At 35.5% G+C, this 9251-nt stretch overlaps 1 non-coding gene and 1 pseudogene across 1 annotated transcript; both read left to right on the forward strand.

Moving 5' to 3' along the window:
* The first annotated feature begins 4241 nt into the window (after positions 1-4241).
* Positions 4242-7931, forward strand: LOC148779244 (17.8 kDa class I heat shock protein-like; annotated as a pseudogene).
* Positions 7932-8441: 510 nt separating this feature from the next.
* On the forward strand, positions 8442-8544 carry LOC148779245 (U6 spliceosomal RNA). The gene has a single exon (XR_016048700.1). It is a non-coding gene; the product is annotated as a U6 spliceosomal RNA (small nuclear RNA).
* Positions 8545-9251: the final 707 nt, after the last annotated feature.

The following is a 9251-nucleotide window of genomic DNA, read 5'->3' on the forward strand; positions in this document are numbered from 1 at the left end:
TTCGGTGCTCTGTTATCATTGCGGGTTGTGTGACATGCCACCCATGATCTTATAGTTGATGTGATTTTGAGCGGTAGAGTGTTAAAAACAAAATGCAGGTGTCACACCCGTTGGGGGAATTCCTTTGCAGTGGACTTAGGCTAACTAATATGAAAAAAAAAAGAAAAAAAATTTCGAGCTTCAAAAATAATGAATCTTGCAACACATTATCTGGGACCATAAATTTTTATAGATCTATTTAATTTGAACCTTTTTTGAAGTCTAAAATTTTATAATTATGAGTAAAAATGGATGCTCAGATCATTCTATGAATTTTTTACACCAAAATTACTTCTTATGATAAAATTTGGGAGTAAACCTTATGTTGATTGTTTAAGGTTGCAACCTCACGCGAACTGCACCCAACTATGATAAGACATACACCTGCAAGGCGAAAAACATAGAACGGAGATGCTACTCTTGTCCGGCCTTAGGGAGACCAAATGTTTTGGGACTCCCTCCTCTTTGAATATGTGAAGGTTAGTATGGTCCCCACCGCAAGCAAAACTCAAAAGATTTCATGCTCTTGGGGGCATACAGTGTATTACTCCTTCAAGTAAAACTCTATCCGAGGAAAAACCCATCTAGAAATATTTTGAGAACCTTAAATTTTGGATGTAATCTCTTCAACTTATGGGTTAAATTCAATATTTTTTTCTCTTCAATTTGCATCCCTTGTGAGTTTGAAAATATATATACCAAGATTGAATATAGACCGTCTAAGTTGTAAAGGTTGACATCTAAGTATTTGAAAACTCAAAATCAAGATTTTTTTTATTTGGAAATGATCGTCTAGTTATTTTTATGCGAAATTCTTGATTTTTTAGGAAAAGGGCTCGGGCTTAATTGGTTAGTGCTTGACAAATTGCAAGGCTACATCCTAGGCTCAATTCCTACTAAGGGTAGGGGGCGCTCTCCCCACTGATTCACCCAAAAAAAAGATTTCTAACTTCAAAGAAAAGAGTTCTGAAATGGAGAGAGGGATGATGGTGGGCGATTTTAAGAGTTGAGAGTTGAAAATTTTGTTGAATATTATATAACAAAGAAAAAAGTTTAGATAAGGTTGCAAAATGTAGAACCATTGGATGTACCTCAAAAATCCATCGGAAAAAGGTTGTTTAAATGTTGAAAAACCCTTTAATTGAGCATCTCGACATCGACATGTATGATTATGAAAGAAAAAAGGATTTTGAGTCCCATAAATAATGCATCTTACAACACATTATCTAGACTATCCATTTTCAAAATTTTCATAGTTTTATAGATCTACTTGATTTTAACCATTTTTGGAGTTATAAAATTTTATTATTAGATATGAAAATAGATTTTGAGATGATCCTAAGAATATTTTACATCAAAATTATATGTTAGGATCAAATTTGAAGGTGAGCCTTAATTAGATTGTTTAAGGTTGCAGCCTCATGGAAACCACACCCTTATGTAAATTTTGATTTTGACTTTTATTTTATTGTGAATTACATAAAGGGTGCGGTTTGTATAGAGATGAGGCTCTAAACAATCAAAGTAAAACACACCTTCAAATACTGTCGAGAAATTGTTTTCAATACTGGAAATCTTTGTGATAGCCTTAAAATATATTTTTATCTTTGATTATAAAGTTTAAAGCTTAAAAAATAATGTAGATCGAGCAGATCTATGAAAACTTGAAAGTCTTGAAAATTGACGGTAAAAAAATGCGTTACAAGATGCACTATTTTTAAAACTTGAAATCTATTTTTTTTCTCATGTCGACGCATCTTGATGTCGAGATGATCAATTTGAGGATATTTAGGCATAAAAAAAACCTCTTCTAGTGAAATTTTTGAGGTAAGCTCTAATTTGATTGTTTAGAGCCTCGGCTCTATATAAACTTTTTTTTTATGATTTAATTCTCTATTTATATTTAGATTTTAGCGGATAATTATGATATAATATCAAGTAGATAAATACTACCAAATATAAATAAGGTAAGATCCATGTCAATTCAAATTGACCATATCACTTTAAAACAAACTTGCTACAAAATAGATAAAACCATGGTCAATATATCCCTTCTAAGATTTGACCACATGCCACAAATCAAACTAACACTATCTTAAAAGTAAACAAGAGAATCCAAAGAGGGTGGGATGTGCCACCCTTTTGTGGCACATGTGGGCCCATATGGTTTTAGGAATCCAATCTGTAATAACGGGGTACTCCACCTACAACTGTGGACTACAAGCCACACTAGCTTTATCGAACCGACCAAGTGTTTCCCATGACCCACAGTCCAAGCAGGGGCTCATTAGCGGGTTACTAAAGTCAGATCGATGAATCAAGGGGTCGCAATCCCAGCCTGTGGATTACGGGTCCTCCCCTAGATACGAGTTAAGGTCACCACGACATGATGCGACTACAGCTCTATGGCGCATAGGGGTATCTCTCGCACATGCATACGCTTCACCCAAAGATGGATATTTGGCTTTCTCGAATGATCTATTAATATGCACGCTTTGTGATGGCACATGGATGAGGCTTTGACCCTCGTCTCTGTAGGCCACCATCACACACAAGGGTCACACAGTCCCTCGGCTCACTCATCCAGGCATGTTCTCCGACCTCATCAAGGGCTAACCTATAACCCTCATCGGTTTGTTCTTCATGCTTAGGTAACATGGGTTTTTCTTAACCGACTGGCTTAAATCGTTAAGCACAGATCGGTATCAACAAATCATTGTTAGCGTAGTATGGTCCATGAGGGACCGCACTCCCACTGAGTTTATGTTCCACTATATCATTGCATTTTACAAGCACTCATAAGGCCTTTAAAGGCCACATAAACCCAACACATATCAGTATGAATATGTATATGTATGGGTATGTATCTCTTGATATATTCTCTATCAATCAATTCAATATATTCTTTTCAATTCAATATATAGAAAGTTCTCTACTGTATTATGAAATTCTAACATTGTATCAGAGCTATAGATCTGATTCTAACATGGTATCAGAGCCATAGATCTCAACCTCATATCTGAGGTGGAGCTCAACTTAGATCTGATTCTAACATGGTATCAGAGCCATAAATCTCAACCTCAGATCTGAGGTGGAGTGGAGCTCAACTCAGATGATCTGAGGTTGCCATAGCCTGTTTATTCCTCATTGAGGCCTCAAGTTCATTTTAGTTTTGATACCATAGATCTCACCCTCAGTTCTGAGGTGGAGCTCAGCTCAAATATGAGGTTGCCATAGCTCTTTACTCCGCATTGAGGCCTCAGATTCATTCCAAGTTTCATATTCGTTCCAGGTTTTTGTTGTCTCTTTGCTCCGCATTGAGGCTTCAGATTCGTTGGCCTAAGATTCGTTCCAAAAATTTCATGTCACTTTCTCCCAACCCTAGATCCGAGCTCTATCGCCACCAAGTTGTTTCAGCTATTTTAATTCATAGCCCTTGTCAAGGGCTTTGAATCTGTAAGCCTTTTGATTCATTGCTCCAAAAATTTCATGTCGCTTTCTCCCAAACCCTAGATCCGAGCTCTACTGCCACCGAGTTGTTTAAGCTATTTTAATTCATAGCCATCGTCAGAATCTATAAGTCTTTTAGTTCACTGCTCCAGGATCGTGAAACCTCAACTCGTGGAAAAATAATAATAATAATAATAATAATGTGTGTGGAGCCTTCCGTTCAAAACCCAATACCAACTTTGCTTTGCAATTTACCAATGCCCCTTTTGCAAACACTGATCATTTCCTCCTTTGCTTAGAGTGAACACTTGCAATGCTGCAAGTGCAATTTCCCCTCTAGAATTAATCTAGCTAAGCTAGAGAAAGAGATTGTGCTTTCTTTGGAAATATTCTTTGACAAAGAAGTCGGATAGAGAAAGAGAGTGAAATTGGTCCAAGAAACAAGTGAGGAACAGAGTGAAGTAATACTTCGAGAGGCAAGCTTTTTGTTGTCGAGATCATCGTAGAGAGAGAGATCTATATAATCTCTCGGTTTAGAGAGTGTGTGTGTTAATTGCTGCCCTCTTTGTTGCTGCAATGCCGAGATTGTTCCTACTCTAATCGCAGTAGAGAGAGATTAGTGAACTGAAAGCCATCTGTCATTGCCCATTGTTTTAACTATTTCCAATGACTTCCTCCAATTACGTTCAAACTATTCTTTCTAAAACCCGCCTCTAAATCCACCACTGAAAGATGACCTCTGAAAATGGTCTATCTGCCCCATCCGAAAAACCACTCTTCTTCCTTCATTTGCGTCAGGATCTTGTTCTGTCGAAAGTCTCACTAGCCACTCTGATCTGATATTGTCATTGATCCTCTCCGTTGACCTGAAAACACCCATATGAAATGATCCTTTTTTTTTATCATGTTTTTCGTTACTCGATCATGTCTGTTCTGATATGCGAGCTGCTGAATCGGTTTCAAATCCAAACCAATTTTATTGACCCTTCTAAGTGCTATTATGTTTTCTCAGTTGCCTTGATTGTTTTTCGGTTTCCCGTGAAGATCTGGAGTTTTTTATCAGATGTCTCAAGTCTGTTCCTATGGCCTTCTATTGTTCGTGAGGCTTGTTGATCCGCCGCTGCTTTCTATGCTTGTTGTCTAAGCTTTCTGTGCTTGTTGTTCAAGCAATCTATGCTTGTTTTTCAAACAATCTGTGCTTGTTTTTCAAGCAATCTGAGCATGGAGACCACTGCTTCTATCGGCCACGCCATGTACCTGAGACCTAAAGATCTAACTAACATCAAGCAATTTGTAGTTGTTGTTCAAGCGATCTGAGTATGTACCTGAAGATCCAACTAACATCAAGCAATCTGAGCATGTATACCTAAAGACTTGAAGATCCAACTAACATCAAGCAATTTGTACTTGTTGTTCAAGCAATCTGAGCATGAAGACCACTGCTTCTATCGGTCATACTATGTACCTAAAGACCTGAAGATCCAACTCGTTTGTTTATGCAACTTATTACTGCAACTTATTATTCAAACTCCAACTACTTTGTGTCAAAGCATCTTGAATTTGAGGGGAGTGTTAGCGTATAGATATCTATATTGATAAACATCATTATGAATACATATCAGTATATGTATCTATATGGGTCTATATTGATATACATAATTACGGATACATATCAGTATGAATATGTATCCGTATGGGTATATATCTCTTGATAAGATTAGGTGGTGTCTATCCATAACCGTCGGTATTTATCTTTAACTGTTACCGTACATTTATACATGGTCATTTATATTCTTTATCAATCAATTCAATAATTTATAAGAGGTCATATATATTTTTTATCAATCAATTCAATAATTTATACGAGGTCATATATATTCTTTATCAATCAATTCAATCTATAGAGAGTTCTATGTTGTATTCTGAGATTCTAACAATATGTTCGACCCTTGCTCTCTTGACATTTGGAATCCTTTCCATGGCTTCTTCCCTTCGTCTCTCGGCCCAAACACCACCTTCTCTTCTTCCCATTCTGATTCCAGTGATTCTGCAACCTCTGATTTCTTGAATGTGCGGTTTGATTGAAAAAAGACTGATAATGCCCATGTGTTCAAGGCTGAATTGGAAGATGGCAGAGTGTTGCAGATAAGTGGAGAGAGAAAAGAGGTGGTGGAAGAGAAGAATGATAAATATGAAAGAAAAATTCATGTGATCTAGCCGGAGTATATTCTCTCTTTTCTTCTTTCTTTTTCAATTATTTTTCCTTTTTCGTCTCAACTTATATCACTTACAAGTAGTCATTTTACAATAAAACAATTTCAAAGTCTTTTTACAATATTCCAACTTCAAATAAAATAACAACAAAAATACAACTAGGATCTCAACAACTTAAAGACATTCAAGACATTTCTTTCAATAACAAATAAAAAGACACAGCCTATGCTTGAGAATAAAGAAGATGATAAGAAAATAAGCAAAAAACAAAAGAAGGTGTCGGAGATAAGAAGGTATCTGAGATTACCTCAACCAGGTTTCTTACACCCCACACCAGCCATCACCTTCTGATAGTGCGGGATCTAATGGTAAACTTTCAATTTCAACTAGGAAAGCAAGTTTAGAACAAGTCACACCAATGAAACATGAACTCTTTTGATTACCAAAATTCAAACCCTAGGTGGAACCCCTTTGATAACCTAGTTTGAGATATAACAACTCTTCATAACTTAAACCCTTAGCTTCTTTTCACAATGTGGGGAGAGAGAGATACAAGAGATAGAGAGAGTGAAGAGAGTGGGGTGTTCCCCTAATGCTTGCTTGAGGGAGAGAGAAAGTTTCCAAGATGAGAGAGAGATATTTCTAGAGTGGGGCATACCTCCTAGTTGGATGAGAGAGAAAAGGAAAATTCAAGGTGTAGAGATTTTGGGTAGGGTACTCCTCTTTTTATAGTATTTCAATATTTTTAGGGTTTCTTAGATAGTTTTTCAATATTTTTAGGGTTTTTTAGGGGTTTTCAATGGCTTGTCTCTTCATGTGAGATTGAATATACACAATTAATCTTGGGGTGACTTGTGGCGTGAGAGATATGAGCCGTCAATTCTATAAATAGGTCATCAATATCATATTGAATGTGCTAGAACTATTATCTTCCACTTCTTAAATCATTTTCCCATCAATTAATTCTAATAAAAATTTAATCTATGATAATATTATCATTTTTTTATTTTATGCACAAGTCTTTTCATAAATACCAAATTTTATTTCAAAATATTCCCAAAGCTTAAGCTTTCTAAAACAACACTTTATTTTCCTTCAAGCTTTAGAGCTTGACCAACACAAGATAGAAAGCCACCTAGGTGGGGCATGCAACCCTTTGTGGCACATAATGGGGCCCACCTAATTCGTCATGGTGGGCTCATAAGTCGTATTGGGTCTCCTATGTAATATTTTAAAATAACGTTATTTTTAGAAATTCATAAAATTATATTTGAATATTTACATCAATATCTTTGTTTTTATAAATCCAAATTTGATAAATAAAATATCCAGAGATTTAGAAAAATTCAAATAACAATTTTAAAAATAATATATTATTAAAATAAACAAAAATAAATACTTTGATGGGAAAATAATCTATATGGTCTAGGAATAAATGTGTATTGGGGCACTTCACCTTCAACTATGGACTACAAACCACACATGCTTTCTCAAACCGACCCAGCATTGCCCATGACACACAATCCATGTAAGGGATCATTAGTATGTCACCAAAATTTAGCCAATAGACAAGGAGTCACAGTCTCAGTCTAGTAGGTCACCAAAGTCTAGCCAATAGACAAGCAGTCTCAGTTTATGGATTTCAGGTTCGGCATATGGTATGCGGATGAGGCTTTGGCCTCGTCTTTGAAGGCCTTCATCACACACAAAGGTCACACAGTTCATTCTTTTGATCATACTCTGGCCTCTTCAAGGGATGCATCATCTAACCCTTATCGGCTTGTTTTTTTATGCCCAGGTAACATGAATTTTTCCCAACCAGATTGACATAACACGTTAAGCACAGTCTGGTATTTAACCATTATCGGTTTATTTTTCTATGCTCATGCAACATGGGTTTTTTCCAACCAGATTGACTTAATACGTTAAGCGGCATTCGCAAACATCATTTGTTTAGAATGGTCTACAAATGACCACACTCTCACTGAATTCATGTTCCACTATGTAATTCATTTAAAAGCACTAATAAGGCTTTTAATGACCACACACCCAACAAAACGGCAAAGGGTAGAGAGAAGTCAAGGCAAGTTCGTGAGGCAATTCAGGCTCCCTAAAAAGCAAAGGTTAATGAAGTGAAGGCTGCAATGGAAAATGGGATCCTCACTGTGACTGTTCCCAAGGTTGAAGCCCCAAAGTCCGAAATCAAATCGATCGAGATTTTAGGCTAATTATTTCATTTGGTTTTCTGAGTTTTCCAACTAATTATCTGAGGTCATCTCTGAGTCTCCAGTGATGTTGTGCAGAAACTAATGACAGTGTCAAAAGATTCAGATTCATAGGTTATCTGTGTGTAATGAAAGTTGTTTTCTCTAATAATAGTGTTTATTGATTCCTCGCAATCTTTGAAAAGCAAACAGAGAAATTTTAAAGTTAAAAAATGTTTGATAATTAAGTGATGCAATCAACAAGTGGTTGCAGTTTCCTTTCTGAAAATTTGTTAACAATTAGTTGCTTGAGGCTCTGTGATTGAAATGAAGTTAGGGAAAGTTCTCTCTCTATCTATCTCAACTCTCTCTCTCTCTCTCATCTTTTTTTCTCTCTCCTCACTTTCTTTCACGTGGCCAACATTTTTGAGTGAATTCATATTGGTTTAGTTCCATATCTAAGCTTTTCAATACTTTTTCAAAATATAAATTGCAGGCTTCTAAAGAAAAATAAAGAATCTCCGTTCTGATATTGGAACGAATACAGAGACATCCAACAAAATTGGAATGATACTGAGAAGATTAGCATGCCCCTGCGTAGACACGCACAAATTTCTGAGAAATGGTCCAAATTTTTTTTAATAGGACTCACATATAGAAATGCGGCCTTTTTAACATAGAGATTATTATTAATCTGTAAACATAAATAAATTTTTAATTTATTTTTGAAATAGAATTTGATCTTACTTTTTAGAGAATATATTATCACATGGATATTATTAATCTGTATAAATAAATAAATAAATAAAATTTGATATTTTTTTAAGAAAATAGTTCAACCGTTGATTTTACTTGTTCTTTGGAAGACTGTTATTTATGGGACCCGGTTTTGGTGGACGGTGTGGATCTCCAAGCTCGCACAGTAATAGGTGGGTTTGGACACACCAAATAATTTCCTTTTATATCTCTTTTGCCCTTCTGATTTTTTGTCAATTCTCTCTTTTACCCTTCTGAAAAAATTGTATCCAAAACATATGTAAAATGTTATAAAAAATATGCTATTTGAGCTAGGCGTAGTTTCTGCTCAAATTTCTGTTTTGCTAAACTTCCATTCTTAAATCCAAGTATATGGTTTGTTTGCCAATTTTTTTATGAAATTTCTCTTTGATTCATCTCTCACTAAATTATATCCAAATCCGTTTTCCACATTCCAATTATTAAATATAAATACGGGTGTTCCATTCTTAAAGCTAAATATGAGATGCGTTATCCAATATTTTAACAAATTCCATTTATCCCTCTGAAAAAATATAAAGTAATTTATGTACCGACAAAAAATAAATA

The sequence above is a fragment of the Amborella trichopoda genome, chromosome 13 (genome assembly GCF_054954075.1).
Source record: "Amborella trichopoda isolate Santa Cruz 75 chromosome 13, AtrichopodaSantaCruz75HAP2 v2.0, whole genome shotgun sequence".
Taxonomy (NCBI): domain Eukaryota; kingdom Viridiplantae; phylum Streptophyta; class Magnoliopsida; order Amborellales; family Amborellaceae; genus Amborella; species Amborella trichopoda.